This window comes from Acromyrmex echinatior, chromosome 2 (assembly GCF_024713525.1).
Source record: "Acromyrmex echinatior isolate Ae372 chromosome 2, ASM2471352v2, whole genome shotgun sequence".
Lineage (NCBI taxonomy): Eukaryota > Metazoa > Arthropoda > Insecta > Hymenoptera > Formicidae > Acromyrmex > Acromyrmex echinatior.
In genome coordinates, this window is record NC_141853.1 from 17,953,540 (window position 1) to 17,973,204 (window position 19,665).

General features: G+C 38.2%; 2 protein-coding genes across 9 annotated transcripts in view; one reads left to right on the forward strand and one right to left on the reverse strand.

Moving 5' to 3' along the window:
* LOC105143509 (uncharacterized) overlaps positions 1–19,665 on the forward strand; it is a 559,838-nt gene that overhangs the window by 273,549 nt on the left and 266,624 nt on the right. The window lies entirely within an intron of this gene.
* Positions 1–19,665, reverse strand: part of LOC147910575 (uncharacterized) — a 133,868-nt gene that overhangs the window by 48,615 nt on the left and 65,588 nt on the right. The window contains exons 2-3 of one of the 5 annotated variants that reach the window (XM_087403651.1): positions 16,455–16,768; positions 3,120–8,010 (exon numbers count right to left, since the gene is read on the reverse strand). The exons of 1 other annotated variant lie outside the window; for it this stretch is intronic. The gene's annotated coding sequence lies outside the window, so the exon portion shown is untranslated. 3 more of the 5 variants (XM_087403650.1, XM_087403652.1, XM_087403648.1) reach the window with 3 other exon arrangements.

Consider the following 19,665-nt stretch of genomic DNA (forward strand, 5'->3'; position numbering starts at 1 on the left):
CACAATAATTCCTTCTTGACCATTTAATTATTGTATTTATTGAATTTATTTTTACCTCAATTCTCAACATTAACAAATATCTTATTCTCTCTGAGTACCAAATAGTTAATATCACATGTTTAATCTCGCTTTCTATTTCCTCTGGCTGGGGAGAATAGCACGACCTTATAATATCGATATAATTTCTCCGGAGGGTCTGTATGACTTTCGACCACTGAAAGTTCGAGAACAAACCTACATGCAATTAAGCGTAACGGTTCTTCCACGTCTAATAATAAATTTGGCGATGGTGCGGGTACCAGGCCGCTAATGCGTTAGAGCGTATAGATTGTTGTTAATGGGAGTTATAAGGACGCATTAGTCTGATAAATAGTAATAGGGTTTATTGGCGGAAAATCAGAAAATATGACGATAGCCGGGGTATTCTCCTCCCTTTTCCTTGCGGACACGCAGCGAGACGTTCCTTTTCCTTGGGATCTGCCATCAGCCACCATAAGCGTGGATATATGGACCCCAAGTTTATTATATTTGTTGGCCACAAGGAGGCTTCATCGGCTATATCTATGAAATACTGTTTTAGACGCGGGCTACGAGATTCTTTCTTTTTCCTTACCCTCATTCCATCGATGTATCACCATGTGCGAATCATGGACTAACAAACTCTTTGATCATCCTTTTCAATATACAATTATTTGAATTATTTTTATATAGAAATTAATTTGACATATGTTAATGATACAGGTTGCCTAGAAAGTTTTGTGCTTTATCATTTTTATTATATGATACATTTGTGATATATTTATTTTTGTAGATAAGAACATTTTTATTCTATTGGATGAAGAAAAAAGTTTGTCAGGTTCGAATAGATGATGAAGTGATGTTTGTAAAAAAGATATGCAGGTGGACCTGACCATGCTGTAGACTAAGTAGCATCATAGGTCGTGACGGTTACGTATACAAACGCGGTCAATGGGTTTTTGGTTCCTAGCTACTGCACTCGACTACTGGATGTTTATTTCGAGGGCTTTGAGAACATAAATTTTTCTGAAGAACCTTGAAAGCGAGGAACCTTCTAACGTCGACTATTTTCTTCCATAAAGTTGTACTACTTCGCAGTAGTGGATTACCGCTTGTAAAGGAGATGAAATTTACTTCGTAACCACGAAAGAGAAAAAGGACAAAGTTCTTCTTCCAACATTAAAATAAATGGATTTTTTTTTAAGCGTTCAATGGTCTTTGCTTTTTTATCTCTTTCTCTCTTTTGTCTTACATTAGTATATGTTATATAGCATCTTAATTTAATATTGTAACCAAAGCTTTTAATTTTCAAAATTGTTTTAAATAATGTATTAATATTGAAATATATATAAAACATCAATGTCGACAATCTGTGACTTTATAATAAGACTAAATAAGAAAGACATTGTTCATAATTTTTCAATATATTTAACATACAATTTTCATTAGAACAAAGAACCTGCTAGGATTAATTAATTATTAAGAACCTGCTCATTAATTCCTATTTATTCTTGTTAATTTTTTTTATATGCGCCCAAAAATCTTTTTTTAGACTTATACATTGTATAAATCTTAGGCATTAATAATTGATTTTAATAATACAAACTTCAAGAAGGAAGTATTTTCTACGGAATGAACCGCATGTTGTAAGAGGTATATACAGAAAGTTAAACCATGTACTATTTTAGTAGCAGGCATTCATAGCCTCTTAAATGTCTACCATATTTGGAGAATAGTTTATTTTTTTTCGTGACATCTTGAGGGTGAAAGAAAACAGAGCAAAACAAGTAGGAATCGGATGTGACTGTGTTCTCTTCCTATATAGCGCCAAGCTCGTCCTTTCCGGTCTCCCCCTTTATATTTGGTAGCGATATGAGCAGCACGTGTGGCAATGCGGTTGTCGTACGTGGTGGCTCGTGGTAACATATACGGGGCAACGCCGAGAGGAACGTCGGTGTATACGGGTGAGAATTACTCTGAAGTCGGGTCCCCCGCCGAATTATACGATTCACCTGGTCCCTCTATTTTACGACGTTTATATTACATCGCGCTGCGGCGAATCTTGGCTGCCGGTGCGCTTCTTGCGGCTCGACTTTTCCTCGCCGCCGCGTTTAATCTTATTTCATCGCGGATACTGTAGAACCGTGAATTCCGAAATTTCTGTTGTAAATTTTCGCGTAAAAAAACTCGACGCACATCTTCTGACTGGTGCAATTGTCATAGCTGTAATTATTTATTATGACGTTTCGTAAGTACAAAGTTATATAAAACAGTAATAAAATAGTTATATTCTAGTAGTGAAATACTGATATAATTAAATATATATTAGTTTACAAATATTCTCTCTAAATCTGAATCACTGACATCCTAATATCATTCTAAATATGCTATCGATTATTAGTGAATGAAATGTGGAATTCCTAATTTAGCTAACCTTGTTTTAGTATATAAATTCAATGTATATGGTATTGGAAAATTGGAACTAACGTATAAATATCAGTATTTTAATTACATAGTGCTCAATTTTTTTATGACATTAAACAAAGAATTTTTTAAATTGAATTTCACTTATTATTAAGTGCTAAGTATGTCATTGGCTAATCAGTGATTATCCAATGATTCAGATTTAGAGAGTTAAAATGTCATAGCGTATTATCGTACAAATTTATAATAGAATGAAATTATGTTCCTACATCAGGATATTTATAAGGATATTATAAATACTCTCTCGTCGGAGACCTAAAGCTTAAATACACGATTCTGTCTGAAACAAGGCCGAAGCATAAATCTATCAACGAGGAAAGAGTTACTCATAAAAAAATGAAAAAATAAATGGAAGATCGCTAACACCATCAGGGAGTCGTTGCGTTATCGCGGCATATTTAGTCTTGCTCGCAACCTCTCTTCTGCTTCTCTACCCCTTGCCTAGTCTCTCCACCGTTAATGCCGTGGGTATCCTTCGATAAACAACGGAGCAGCAGGTTGTTCAGATTTTATTTGTCGAAGCCGCCAGCGCCCTTCTTCATATCCGCGCTTATCGTTCTCGGACGTTCCTCCCCGGCGCTTTCTCTCTTTCCCTCTCTTAGGAAGCTGGAAAAAAATCCGTAAATGGGTAAATATTAAAGGCTCAGCTCCCCTCACCACGTCGTCGCGCGTACCGATAACGGAGGTCCCGCTTTTGGAGCTTCACGATACTATCTTTATTTCTCGAGATCATAAAATTTTACAGTCGACGAGCAGGGATTTTTATCGTCGTGACGGTCCGTCGCTTCTTTCGCTTTCACCGCGCCTATATCTTCACACGATATTTGTACACGGGGGACGAAATATGAATTTACAGAATATTGTCGACAATTAAAAAACTATTGATCTCAATTGGACACGTTTGCGTAACATTACTGACATTAGTTGTGCGCAAGTAGCGAGTAAAATCGCAATTGGCCACGCTCAATTTCTCTGAAACATGAACCTCTCGCGGACATCATCGAGACTATTGTCATTATCGTTTGTCAGAACAAGGGGGGGTAGGTAAATAGATAGGACAACGTACTCCGCAGGTGGTACGACGAGGGTTACAGTCCGCCGTTATACTGCGCTCGTCCATTAGCCCGCGTCCACGAAAATTATCTGTGACACAAAGACGATAGGTGGGCGCGCGCAAACAAGTTAGCCGCCTCCTGATTTTGCGGAGTGGCAGCCTCATAATTGTTACGACGTAACCTCCAGATAATCGCGTCTAAAGTTTCAGGACATTTCGTACAGTTAGTTGGCGGTTTGGTTGGGAGCCGGGCATTTAGCCCGTATTGTCGTGTATACGCCGAGCGTGGATGTACACGCTCGGAGTCCTCTTTGCCTACAGGCTCGTTCAAACGGAACGTACGTGTTCCCTTGCTCTGTCGGGGTATGGGATTGTACTCCTCCCGTCGGCTTGAGCGTCCGTAATCCGTTCATGGACGAACTGCTGGCTCTGGTAGACACGTACAATGCTTGCCACTTGAACTTCCACGGATGCTGCGTATTCACGTTGCTAATACCGCATAATTTCTACTTACTTTTCACCATTGGCCTCTTAATCATTTGTATCTCGATGTTATGAGGAAACATTTGAGAAATTGTTATTTCTTTCTTGATATATTAATATTATGTTTTAATTTTCTCAACACTCTCTCTCTCTCTTAACTCATCGACATTCTTTATAATAATTACAATAGCCAAATCGACTCTTTATTTCAGATCTTTAATCTGTTCAGTATATATCAATTAGTAAATGGTTTTTGTAATTCTCGTCTTTTTGGATATGAAATTCGGATGGACCAAGATCTATAAGAATATCACGTAGAAATATAACAAAATCGCGTTCGAGAAAGAGGAAAAGAGAGATTGTGAGAAAGATATACACATATAGAATATGCAGGGAGTCGCGGTTAATGCGTGTGCGAGCGACCACACGAATTAACGCTTGTTTCCAAAAGCCCTAACGTGCCTGCGACAATTCTTGAGTGCTGTCTACTGCAGAGGCAAAAAGGGGGGGAGAGAGAGAGAGAGAGAGAGCACAGTGCCCTCCTCCGACCAGCAACCTTCCACCTCCGTCTCCTCCACCTCCATTGCCGCCGTTACCGCCGCCGCCGCCGCTGCCACCTCCGCCGCAACCAACCCCTTTCTCTGACCCCGGGGATGCGGAGCAACCCAACGTTAAACGTTGGTAATGTTAACGTAAATAGATTATAACACTCTGTTAAACAGGCAGGCAGGCGGGCGGGCCTCGGCTCGTGCGAATTACTCACGGATCGCGTGACACGTTCCCCTGTCCTGCCAACCGCTGCTTTTGGCTATCATCCTACGTGGTGCACGCGTCGACGACGCTGTCCTCCCACCGTTCTCCACCCGACTTGACTGTGTCTACCTACCTACCAACCGATGCGGACGCGACCCGACCCGCGCTGTACCTCGACGCCGAAAGCAAGCGTGACCATCCTTGCATTCGTATGAAATGAAATCGCCGAAATTTCCTTGCTCGTTTTTCGCGGGACCGCGGGAATCAACTTGCGGAATGAAAGTTGCTGCTGACGGAACGGTTTGGAGTATGAAACGTTCTCTCCAGTCTGTTCTGTCAAAAGCCATACCAGCCACTGATTTCGTTACTTCGACCTTCGAATGCACAGGGTCGTGTTTATAATTGCGTTTTTGCTGAAGAAATCAGCTGAACCCAGTCTTGAAATGTTTAATAGACAAATCTTGATCTTCGTTAACTTGATATCGGATTAAAAAATTAAGTTTTAAATGGTAAGAATTTTATTGTTTGAAATTGTATCACCAATCTATAAATATGTACCTTTTATGAAATATGAATTATACTCTATATCTTACTTTATATTTAAAGATTGGTAAGAGCATGGAAATATTATAGACGAATATAGATTTTTATGGATACATTACTTAAATCTTTTATACAATAATGCACTAGAATTTATTTAAGAATTGTATATCCATCAATTCATTATGTGTTTAAAAATGTCCATATACACGTATATGAAGCTGATATAAGGTAAATACAGTTGATGAATTATTTATTGATACTATTTTATTGTATGATCGATTACATGACGTACCAATCATGTTTCTTAATTTTTGTGTCTTTTAAAATAAATTTAACATATATGTCATAAAAGCAAATTTTATTTTAAAAGAAATAATTATTAAAACAGGAATTTAACACATGTTGAACTTATCTTAAAAGATATATAAAAAGGAAGAAGAGAATATTTCTCTACAACATAATATGTCATATGTCGCTCAGATAATATATGTAATAATATGAAATGTCACCTAACAATCGTATAATATTTTAATAATAATAGATTTTACCTGAGTGAGTAATTGTTTCTTCTTAGCTGAGTATAATTTTAATTGATGTTTAATCAAAATTTAATGAACCGCGTTGTTCGCGTTTAAAGATATATAACATTTCTATTTTGAATATTTGGAGATGATATTTAAATAATAGGTCAGACATTTATTTTGGAATCGTAGAAGGGCTGTAACATGTAAGGTATACAGGATGTTTCTTAAATAGCGGACACTAATCATATAGCGTTATTCCTAAAAATTGAGTCAAAAAATCTTCTACAATTTTGCAACTTTCGCAATGATTGGCGAAATATTAATGTCTAAATATTGCTGAATAAACTCGTATCCAGCTACTCAACCATTAACTATCACGAAAATTGCAAAATGGTAAAGGACTTTTTGATTCAATTTTTTATTAGGAGTAGCATGATTAGTATCTGCTATTTAAGAAACACCCTGTATATAATGTAAGCTATATATCTTTTTTCTTGTCGATTTTTAATTTACATATTGCATTTTCATATTTTTCTATAGATATATATCATCTACTTTAAATTGATAAAGAAGATTATTTTAATATTTTAATGTTATCAAAATGCCACATTTATTGATAAAATCACAGATATATTGAAGTATTGTATGTGAGTTTAATACGCATATATATTTATTCAGTTGCTCTTTTTGAATGCTTACTTTTGGTCTGTATTATTCTCACGCGCCATCACAGAATGTGAGTGCAATAACGCGATCGTAATACTTTTATGACGAGAACGCTTCTGCTTGTGAAGTTCATTCAAGTGATGATACGGGATCTTCCCTCAGCATCGATATTCAGCTTTGCGTTTTTTATGCAAGGAATTTTCTTTAAAGATTATTATATATACAGATTTAAGAGTATTGTACAGTAGCGACCTAAATTTCATTAGGTCTTTATGTTAACAAGTTTACAGTTTGTTACTTAAAAAAAAAATAACTACGTTAACATATGTCAAAAATAGATATATTAAAAGATGTGTTCAAGGGATAATTATATAATCAATATATAAATTGAAAACAATAATATACGAAGGAAATAGAGTAATATACTAAATATTTTTAAGATATAAATATATGATTAAATTTCATGTAATTGACTTATATAGAAATTTTTTATAAACATCGAACAAATTACTGTATAGTATCAACCCTTCGTTGATAGTGTACAAATTTTCTATCTTCGTCCGTAACCGACTCAACTTTAGCGCAGATGTTTATATTCCGGATTATAAAAATTCTTATATACTTATAAAAGCTTTAACAATGAGTTTTTACTCTGGAAGTTGAATTATATTTACTTATTCTTTTTATATAAATTTGAATAATTTTGAATTTATCTAGAATTCACAATTTAAAAATCAACTATGCCTTTAAAGTTCAACATTGCCAGCAAAGAGTTAATAATAACTAATACTTTTTTTATTTCATCGATCCTATTAATTACTTATCCGTCGCGACTGTCATAAAAAATTATAATTCTCTTGAAATTAAAATTAATGTAACAATTAACTATTAATTTACGTTATTAAGAAGTTATCTAACACCGGATGTCTCAAAAATCTATATTTCTAGGATCAAAAGCCTAGCAAGTCAAGCTTTGCTGTCAAGCTTACACAGTTTTCACAACGAGTGGATCTAATCCTCGCAAGACTCGGTCACAAAAGATATTCTTTCCTAGGGATGCCGAACTTTATAGTTCCTTAAAAGCCCACTTACATTTACAGACGTCACTTGATATCGTATTTTTTTTTTTTCAGATTCAGATGCGTGATACACGCGTGCACGCACACGTGCGTACGTGTGTAGTACGTACGGTCGTTGAAGCGTCGTTACCGGCGCCGTACGTGCGGCACACCTTGGCGAGGGCTAATGCATTTTTACGGGGGTTAAAATCATTTATAAGCTATAAATGGGGATTATCGTTGCGACGGTGCCCCCTTACGTCCCAATAAAACCACACTTTGTCCGGGCTAGACACGACCAGCCACTCCGGCGTCTCACTCGTACGGCCTGCTTTTATCTCTTATTTACAACTCTTTTATTCTCCGATTCCATCTCAATCAGGCTTTGACGTTGCCATCGTGACTGCCAGTCAGTCGGTTTGACGCCCTAAAAATAAGATGGCTAAGATTAAGGTCGCATTTCTCTCTCGACACGTCTTGTCGTAGTCAAACCATGCGCGTTTTGCAGTAAATCCGTGTTCTGATTAATTCGTTTTGTTCTCCGAAATTTGTGTTCTATCGTACTATAGGAGGGATTTGTAATTTAAGAGAATTAATGAGTTAAGGAAATTATGATTGAGAGAATTTATAGAGAGATAAGTTATAAGGGAAACGTTTAAAGAAGTCGGTATCTCTCAATCACAAATATTTTCTGAAGAATAGAATAAATCTGTTTAATTATAAAATTAAAATACATAAATAATTCTCTTTATAGTGGATAAAATTAAGTATAATTTTTTTTTAATACTTACTCGCAGAAAGATATACTACAAATAAAAAAATCTGCTCTGAAATAGCATTTGGTTGATTTGAGAAACCTGCACTGAAAGGTATCATACCGTTGATAATTAATATACAGACTGCGCATACAGGCCTGAAGATATTGTTACAGGAGTCTTGTAATTTTCAACGCATCAGAACAGGCTGCAGTTTCGCTAGCAGGCAACACAATCCAACCATTTATAACTCGTCTTATACTTCTAGATACATTGTGCGGCGCATAGCAGAGTGCATACATACGGATGTGCACGTGCCATTCGCAGTAACTATTAGAGCCCGCAGCGGTATTGCTACCGCAATATTCAAATCCAAGCCACGATGGAGTAATGTCTGGTTCTCGTATAGATTGCTCGCCCTCGGGCGTACCGAGCGCGTTCTGCGAATCACAATAATTCCGATATTGCCTACCGTTCCCGCTGATGATCCTGCTAAATACGATGCGACGAACTGAATTCGCCGACTACTCGCACGATATGGATTCATAACTGAGTGGCATATTAGCAAATTGTATTAATAATTATTATATTAAATTTTTTTATTATTATTTTATTATTTTTACTATACTATATCAAGAATTGAACGGATAATATTACGAAAAAATAGATTACCTATTTCTTGTGAATACAATAAATTTCAAAAACGTTTTACCGAGATGAAATATATGTAGTTCGTCCTGACGTATTGAAAGTTATACAAGTTTGGTAACAATATCTTTAGATGAATACGTGGAATCTATCTAATTACTAACGTAATATCTTATGCAGCTTTCTTACATCGTTAAAAGATATTTTAAAGAAGATTTTTTTTTTACTTTGTAATAGATTTTATCGCATTTTTATGATGTAGAAATTTTAGCAATAAATGACGATATAAATGGAGAAAACTTATTAAACTTCTAATGAATTATTTGGTCGTAAAATGTCCTAAGGGTGGAGCAATGGGATTGCAAACCGAGTTTTTAATTCGACGCGTATCACATGACATTAGTCAATGGAAGCAGGACCGAAAAGAGTGGATGGAACCAGAGTGGCACCGGCAGGCAGATGAATCTCTCTCGCATTGTCCGCGTTTGAATGAACACACTCCCCGTCCCATCTTTCTATTTCTTCGCGATTTTCCAGCGTTATTTTCGGCGGCAAATATTATCGTGTCGAACAATGTGATCGTTTTCAATGTCCTATCCGTCTCTATTCTAATATTTCAATGTACTTCGCTCAGGCGGTAATTTTTATTGTTTTCTGAAAATATGCCACTGGATATAGGTCTAGGAATACCAATATTTAACGATTCAATCAGATTAGATTAAATTATTTAAAAGATTATTCAAAATCAATAGATATAATTATTAAAAATCGATCGAATTATACATTTAATTATAATAAATAGATTTTTTTACATATGCCAATCAGTTTGTAATCGGCATCACATAGACACTACAGCATGAGTATGCATAATTATCGAGATTGTAAGTGATAATCAAATCAGAGAAAAAATAGCGGAAATCATCTAGACGAATTCTTGCCGCGGGCGCAAATCTAAATAATCATTGAATATTTTATTATTGCCGTTTTTACTGTTATTAAAGTCAATGTCGGTTTTATCGGTATATTCAGCGAGGAGTATAATAAAATGAGAATAATACTCCAAAGAAAAGAAGCTATGATGAATGTTTTAAATAATAAAATACATTGTGTACGTTAATTCTAAAAAAATTTTCATAGAATAAAAAGATTCGTACAATAAAATAACAATGCATTGGTGGACGAAATGTGAAAAGGAATATAAAAGCGCTGAACATATTTTTCATCAATATCTACATGCTGCGATGAGTGACGAGCAGTCTGCAGAATGGCAGAAATTCGGGACGATAGGACAATTCTGACTCGTCTTCACGGAGACAACTTCAGCCGAGGAGGAGAGGGAGGGTAGTTGAAACCAGGAGGAACGGGGATGGATTGCGGCTCGATTCGGCAGCAAGCCCCCTCGAGGCACGTCGAGGATCGGGAGACGCGCCATTTCATTCGCAGACTGCCGATATCGCCAACCCCTTCCAAAATATCTCATTCCTAAACGCCTCGAGCTCTCGATGGATTACAAACCTATCTATTACTTCTCTGTCCCGACCCACGTTTCACGTCGCAGCAGCCACGACGCACCGTCTCCTCCCATCGAGTCTTTCGATAGAATTTTGAAGAGGCATATCTCTTTTTGAGGCAGATTGTTGAGAGCAGTGCAATTGGAAAACGTGATGATTTCATTTGTACGAAGCATAACTCGTGAAAGAAAGAATTTTTAATTTTTCATATTAGAACATAACAAAAATATATTTAATATTGGCTTAAAAATTTTTATATGACTTTTACAAGACGATGTATATCTTAAGACACGTTTGCGTAAAATTATCCTTTTTCTGTTAAATAAATAACTAACATAATAAGAAGCAGATTATCATTGTATAAATGTATAAATGTTATTAAGAAACAACATATAATATTTCTATTTTAATAAAAATAACTTCGATTAATAAAGATACTGAATCTTTTATCGAAAATATATTTTTTGTATTCTTAAGATGCAAAGGTTACTTCCTTCGAGACGTCGCTTTTTCCAGTTGCAACGGGCGTCGCATCGACGCGATTTGGTTAGCCGGACGTGAGAGAAACTCGAGGTGGCGGAGAGAGTAGAGAGAGATCCCCAGTGCTTTTCAATTCGCGATATCGTCGTGCCGGTGCGACATCCCGGTGTTAGGGACGAGGGGCAACGACAACCTGCCGTGAAGAAGATATACCACGTTCTTCGAGTCGGTACACACAGCGGCACCTCTTAGTCTAATTGAAAAGTCGGCAGAAATTGAAAATTGTGATCACGAATTGTGAGCTGCATTAGGCCTGGGAGATGGGGAAGAGTCCGTGGAAGAAAGGGAGAGAGAGAGTAAGATAGCCTGCAGAAAAAAATGAGGGGGCGGGAGGCTCGGTGAGTCGGAATACGGCAGAATGAAGATTCAGTGTTTTGTTCCGCTGCGTTGAGGGTGGCGTGTGTCCTCTGGGGGTGATGCAAATCCAGATCCGTATAGGCACTGCATTCTTTTAAAGAGTCGTCGATTGTGCCGTTCTATATAGGCGCGTTCCGAGGGTTGATTCGTGCGTCTGCACATTCCATCCATACGTCCATTTATTTATAGACGACGCCGTGCAACATTTCTCTCGCGACACTTGCATAACGACGCCGTTGACTGCTCTAAACGGCGCCCTTCTATGGTCCTTCGAAGGCACTTGTATATTTCACACGTCGACTTGTACGCATCGAGAAGGAAACAGGGGACGAATTGTAACTGAAATGTCGGCGTAGCATCTGAACTGTAATCGTCCCTGTTTTAAAAAATCTTTGGAAAATCTTTGATAAATCCCGCGTGATATATAAGGAGTTATCGTTTATTAAAGGCTACTCAGTGTATTGCGAGTAGGAGAGACGTAAGTTTGTGAGAATATGAATGTGAATTGTGTTTATATGAATCAATTAAAGAATAATATTTATTTTCATATATTTTTTTAATTTTGATTTATTTTCCATTGCGTAATAATAGTAAGTTTCGATGCTGATAAGGAAAAATACCAGTTGATTACGATCATGATATCTATGTCATATCAAAGTAATACTTGTTCATGAACACACGCTATAATGCATATGCATTCAAATTAGAGCCCGTCTCGGGCCCTTCTTACTGTTGATGCCTTTGCGAAGTTCGTCTTATACTCAACTCGTTGAAGTCGACGACGCGAGTGAAGAAAAGAAATAGTTCAAGATACACATCAAAGCTGCGTGATTTCGAGGACGCACCTCGACTTACCGCGCTACTTCTTTGTCAGGCTGAGAGAAAAAGAAACTGGAGGACAAGACACGCGAGAAAGAAAAATAAAATTGCCGAGAAACGCCACGCCGGTCGATGTGGGATGCGCGAGGGAATTTCGAGTAAACGAGTTAATTTGCATCGAGAACGAGGACTTGGACGATGATGGCGGATGATGATCGTGACGACGCACCGACGGTGTTGGGAATGCGAGAGCTTATCTTATGGAAACGCGCGACGAGCATCTAACAAAGTCGAGTCAGATATAATGGCAGTTGATCGTTTTATAAATTTGTTCAAGCTGTTGTCGAGTCATCAGTTATTTGAGCGAATGTTTTAACTTATACTCATTAAATTCTTTGGAGTGGAATCTCACACATTCTAAAGAGTGAAATTTGAGCCAGTCTTGAAAAAGAGTGACTCAATTTTCAATTTTTTAAAGTGAGGTTTCATTCTTCTATAAATAAAGTAAAATTAAATGAATAAAGTAAAATTAAAGTAAAATTTATTCTAAAAGTTTTAGACAGTATGTAACTCTTTACATTTTTAGTCAGCGACTTTTTATAAGTATGTTATTTCACAATATATTACAATATAATGCTTACATTTAATTATATTTAATTAACGAAGTAATTAAAAAATACTTTTTTCTACGTATACATCCCTTCAAAAATATTATTGCTCGTAATTTTATATCTTGGATAAACAAGATATAAAGTTTTCAGATTGATTTTGTTACATGTCTTTATGACTGTTTTTCAATATTAACAGTATAACATCCTATAATTAGTAATGCGTTTTTTAGTAAGATGATTAGAAGACGAGCGTCTTTGCCTTTTCAATGCAACTTATTTCAATCCACGCAATGCTCAATGCACTTTGTGGCCCATTAGTATCGCAGTCGTCGACCATCTCTAGTGGGATGTCGTAGATTAAAATCAAATTGCACCTTTTCCACGATTCATTCCCAATTTACAGCTTCCGTTCGTCATCCTCCAGTCGACCGGCTTTACCTTTATTCGTATACTTGCGAATGGAGCGCGTTGGATACGTCGTTGACGCGCGTAATTACACGGTAGGATTAAAGCGACACGTCGGACGCGTCTCAAAAGGACGGATCCCAGGACACTTCGATAGGTGGTACCTTAGCACTCTCTATCGCGCTCTCTTACCCTTCGCAACCCTATCTCGTCACTCCTCTGTAATATGTATGTTCGCATCACCGCGGTGTGTCGGTGTCGCCTAATTGGAGCTTTCCGAAGTTAACGCGGCAGTACATCGCGCGAAACGAATTTCCTTAGCGACGCTTGCTCGTCATTTCTGGCTCGTAGAGCGAATGACGAATTTGCAATTGCGTAAATCTTTCTTATCCAACAGAGGAACTGAGAGATTTTGGGAGTAATCTAAAACGTACTATAAAATTTGGCAATGTGAGAAAATCTTTGAAAGAAGTTTTAAATATTTGCGTTATGGAGAAGAAAATTAAAACGAGTCGAAAATTACACGAAAAGACACACAGTGATATTCATTCTCTGATCTTTTTATATATAAAAGAATGATACTAATTCTAGACGGAAGGCAATGCATTTATATCAACGCATATATAATATACCGAAATTTTTTTATTTCATTATAACATGGAAAGAACAGTTTTACTGGCGTATTTAAAAATTTAATTAGATACAGATCTGAAAATAATTTTATTGGACCATCAAAATAATTCTATAGAAAACTCAAGCATGATAAGCAAAAAGTTTCGACAAAAACCTTCTAGGAATCAATTTAAACGTCTTACATAATTATTTTGGTATAACAAAATTTATTTTTAATATTTAATTAAATTCTTTTACTACTTTAGCAAAATCGTTCCTTCCGTAGAGTCACAAATAAAATTAAAAATTATGCATGAATATATTAGAACGTATATAATTTATGCGTATTAATAATGTCGCGATATAATCTGCAGGATCTATCTGAAGAAATAGGTAGATAATATTTGACTGCTCTAAACGGAGTCCAGATGAGGACATAGATGTAAATAGCTACGTTTTAATCACAGGAGACCTACCGTTAGATAGGCCCGGTTCCACGGGCTTGTAGTTTGAGTATTCGTCGACTCCGGGAATGCGAATTGAGAGATAAAACGGGAAAGTTGTGCTCGAGCTCTCCATTGCGACTCCTCTCGCTCTGCCATCGCTCACCAATTGTCCTTGTTCCCCGCTCGTCGCGTTCACGTACGCCGAACTCTCGTTCGCTCGTTCCTCTGGTCGAGCCCGGGCCGCCCCTCTAATTTTCTTCGGAGTTCAGCTATGCGGACTACATTATGGAATAATTGCGCGGGTCGTTATTTCCGGCTTCTGTTTTCGCCGGCGGCCGCTCCTATTCCTATGTAACCGAGGCCGGTATAACAAGGGCTGAAGCTCACTCTTTCGTGCGGACTAATGAGCAATGATATCTACATTTGCGATTATTCGGCGCATCCCCTTTTTGCTCCTTAACGCACGTTGGAACGTGCTTTAATCAAGCGTTTGTCGAAGTTGCGACGAGAATTATACTGCTCACCAAATGGGCACGCTTGAGCGTGTATTATATTCACTGCTTCCGTTCAATCATGAATAAGTCGTTTTCGTATTTTATATGTTTAAGATTTACCAAACTTTTTCCAATTTTATTATAATAACAAGACAGAAATTTTTTTCTTTAATTATCAATTACTTATTTCAATTACTCATCTCACTGGAAAGTAAGGAATTATTGATTTTCATCAAGGCTCACACGCAAGTACGACAGCCAGAGAGCTTTGGGTCGATTTTGACCCGGACTGAAATGAAAACCCAACATAGTGAGGGAAGGGATGAACGTTGAACGTCGAAATAAACGGGGGAACGCCACTTTAAACGTGCAATTGCATTGCCTGGAATCAGACCCATTCCTCTCCGCACCCTCTCTCACTCACTCTCGTACCCTCTCTGTCTCTCGCACTCCGTTTCTCTGTCTCGTATCAGGGCGACAGAGCGGGCAGCTTGCAAAGCCCGCTTCGCTTTTCCCCGCCTTACCCGCGACCCTTCGAGATTGCTGAGCTATTCTCGCGACTGAATGTTTCATTAAGGCCACCCGGTATTGCTCTTAGATAACTCTACGAGGGGTAAATGAAATTTCCGCCATCTCCGATATCGCCACGTCGCTACTGCCACCTTCCACCTTTCATTCCCTAACACATCCTCCCTTACCACCATCCCTCCACATCCTCATCCTCTTCCGCTCTCATACTAGCACGTCATCGACCCGAGAAAGATTTAATCAAACGCCTTTTCGCTCATTCAACATAACGAATTCGACTGTTAGGACTTTCGATCGCGACAAAATATGCCGCGAGGACAATTGCGGCAATTGAGAAAGACAATAGTAATGTCGAATGACGAAGGATAGGTCGAATATATCTGAATTGCGATAAACGACGTCGTCTCGACGGTGAAGATGGAGCGAAACACGAGTTAGTGTCAAAAAGCGCAAAGTCAAGGGAGGATCAGATGAAGAAAGACTGACAAGGAGAAAGAGGGAGGAAGATTGGAAAGAAGAAAAAAGAAACGAACAGCCCGCAGCCAACCGTCCGCCTACCACTCATGACGATCTCGTATCAGCTGTCATCCGTTAAATTCATCCGAAGAGGACGAACAGTATGGAAAGGAGATCCGACTCGAAGCGAAACCCGTAGGACAGGATAGATGAAGGCTTTCGTGGGACTCGTATAGAAGAAGGAGGGAGTAGGAGAGTGAGAGGTAACAGTCGAGGATACAGAAGGAAAAAGGGTGAGTGATGCAAGAAGAGAAGAACGGATTTCTCTACGGCCTAGATCGAGACGAACTTGAATACTCAAATGTCAGAGAAACGACGAATTCTCATTTGCCGTTTCTGCAAGCACGTGCATACGCAGAAATACGGGAGCATCGGAAGGGTACGGGGAGGAGGAGTAGCGGGCAGGAGGGATGTAGGGGATAAGGGATCGAGGGCGCGACAGAGAGAACGTGAGGCACATACGTGTGCACATACGGTGTGTGTCTGTCCCGGGGCTGTCTGCCATGCTCATTCCTGCGATCTTCAATTAATGAAACTCGGGTGCAGTCGCGTCGCATGTCAAATAAATATGTCTCCTACCCCCGTCCCTCTTTCCGTGGTACAGTCGCCCCCACCGGCAGACTACTTACCCTCTTCACTCTCTTCGTTCTCAACCCCCGCGTTACCGCGTCGTTTCTCGTCGCCCTTCTTCGTGAATCTTCCTCATACCACGACCGATGTCGTTCTGCCTCTGCACACTTTAACCCTTTCGCGTGCTGTTCCACCTCTTGCCCGTTCTCCCACCCTTTCGGCTTCAGGACGGTTTGATCCGGAACAAAATCATCGTTCTATTCGCGCGTACATGCTTCTGACAGCTCTCAGCTTGCCCTCTCCGCTTCACTCAGCGCGACGATAGGACTCGCGTGGCTTCGCTCGGTTGTCGCGTGAACTTCGATCCTAAATTCTGGATGTACGATTATTACAGTTTAAAGTTTGTGCTTCGCTATATTATAGACTACCGTTAAATACAAAGACTTTTCGACATAACGAAATTTCTTCTAAAAGTACATACAATATATGTGTATAACTTTTTTCTGAAATGAATATTACACTGTATATATCAGGAAATTTTTAGAAATAGATTGAAAAATAAAAAATGGAAAAATAAAAAGGAAAGAGAAAATAAAAATGCAAAACCAGAGGAAAGAAAATCAAACATAGACGCGTTTAGTACACAGGTCGTCGACACGGTCGTATAATGTCGCTGGTGGCTGACGATGTACCTCGCTCGACCAGTCAGAGGGGGAGAGGGTGAAAGAGAGAAAAGGATGATAAAGAGGGAGAAGCAAAAGAGAGAGAAAGAAAGAAAGCGGAGATCTCTTTATTCTTATTAGCCCCAACAGTGATTCCTGCAAAATTAAAATTGCCTAAGGAGGTATCATTTGCCCCCCCTCTCCCCCTCGTCACCCACCCACTCACCCTATCCCACCCCAACCCATCTTTTTCGTATCTCTTGCGCACTCCACTTTGATTCGGCATCCTTCTCACGCTAGACACTTCTTTGCCTCCTGCCAACCAACCAACCAACCATCCAAGAGCTTCTCTGATGTTGCTCCTACAGATAAGTGGTCGGCTCTTGGGTTGCCTGCCTGCGGGCACTATTGGTCGATGCGTTTTTCCGTCCTCCTCCCGTCTTTCTCTCGTCATTTTTTTATTCTTCTTTTTTTCCATCCCATCTTTCGTTCTACACCTCTTTCCATCGTCTCTCCGATGCCCTATCTTCCCTCTCATGCCCATATTTACATTTTATTTTACGTCACGCTCCTTTATTATCTTTCTCATTTCCCGAGGATACCCATTCGTTCGTGACAATTGTCGGAAATGGGGAGGAAGTGGACGAGTCAATGGCAAGCGCTTCTTCGTGGCTCGTTCTAATCTGGCTTTAAGGCACGTCAAAATCCTATATTCATCACATTTAAGTATATCTACTTTGTCTTGACTAAAATTAAATTCTATTTGTATTTGTATTCGCATACATATCGATATTAAGAATTTTTTATTATTATGAATAAAAAAGTATTAGTATAACTTGAAGATAAATTTACTTTAGGAAATATCTAAAATCATCTCTGTAAAATTTATATGTTTAATGATTTATTTTCTTATTATCCTTATAATAAATTGATTTATAATATTTATATCCTATTATAGAATAGGAGTTTTGATGAAAAAAAAGTATATTTAATGCAAAATTGAACATTCCAAAGAAGGTTGTGAGATCTATGAAAGCTTTCCAGATTCTCAGATTGGCGTACAATTTCAATCACTAGTTAAACGGTAGAACAAGGCACTTTGACTTGCTTTCGAAAGGACACCCCATGAGAGGGTGTTCGCTATCAAACGCTTGGCTCGCCGCGGAATGTGCCCGGCTCACCCTTCAGAAATCACGACGCTTGGCCGATAGACGAATTGATACGGAATTTCAGCGGTCTTGCGCTTAATCGACCGATCCATCCCTCTCTCACCTCCTCCGTCTAACGCAACCCCCGGCTGCTGTTTCTCACAGCGTTCGCGTCCTACCACCTTGTCCGCAAGAGGTTTATCGCCGACACTTTGTAAACGCCGTGATTTCAAACCGCGGCGTAAACCTCAAGGCCGGCTTAGATGAATCGTATTACGCACCGATAATTAATCCTTCGTTGACGGGAATGGAATTCGACCGTTGGCACGCCAGCGAGAGATTATTTTGCACATTGCTTTCGACCGTTTGGTATACATTATTCAACGGATCCACGCGTAATGGATGATTATGCGAGCAGCGGCAATTAATCGGGGATTAAATTTGGATGCGACGTGCGACGAAAGGTTCAAGATCAAGAACCATGTATTAATAATCTGACGTACATACAGCCTTGGCCAAAAATATTAAATACCTTATTAAATTATGTAAAGTTTATTTAAAGTTTTAGCTCAATAATTGATTTATAGTATTTGCTGTAAATTATTGTTTCAAGAACCCTTTATTAAATTGATATATAATAACCGGTAACCAGTAAATAACAGTACATATAAAATATTCCAGATAAATATAAAAAATATAAATTCTTAATATTTTTGACTAAGGTTATATGTATGTTTCTGAAATTAATCATAGAAATCTTTTTATTCAATTTTTAAATATTGAAATTAATTTTGCTATATTATGCCTTTCTTGTATTACTTGTGCAAAAAATGTAATAAGAGAGCGAAAACAAATTTTTTTTACAATGGTGATAAGTACGCTTAATATGCGAAATTAATTTAAATCGATGTTTACAATCTGGAATTTTTCCCTGCGGCTCTACCGTAAGGTATTGCGCATACTTAATGACTTCCGCGGTTGCAAGAGTTATTTCATTTTAATACTGGCGCTCCTGCATGATTCTCATTTGTTTCTGTCAAGCTAAGTAGTGTATCTTTATGCCTCAAAGTTATACAATCATTATTTCTCAACATCAGAAATCTTTATCTACATATTTTGATTAAGAATCTTATGTGTAACCTTACACAATTTCAATTAACAGAGTCTTATGGGCAGCTTTTTTATTATGCTTATTATATGTAATATTTTCATTATCATCAGAGAAGATAAAAAAAATAAAGAAAAATGTACAATGGAAAAAAGAATGAAAAATAGTAGTTGTTTTGGCACTGACATCTACGATGATTCACTGTGCACTCAGCGATTTCCTGTTATAGGCTGTTTCTGTCTGTGCAGACGTCGCCGCCTCTATAACGGGGCTTGAAACCATTCTCATTAACCCGCGAGCGAATGCTGCGCTCCGTCTATTCTGTTCTATCTGCATTTTGCACCCGGGATTC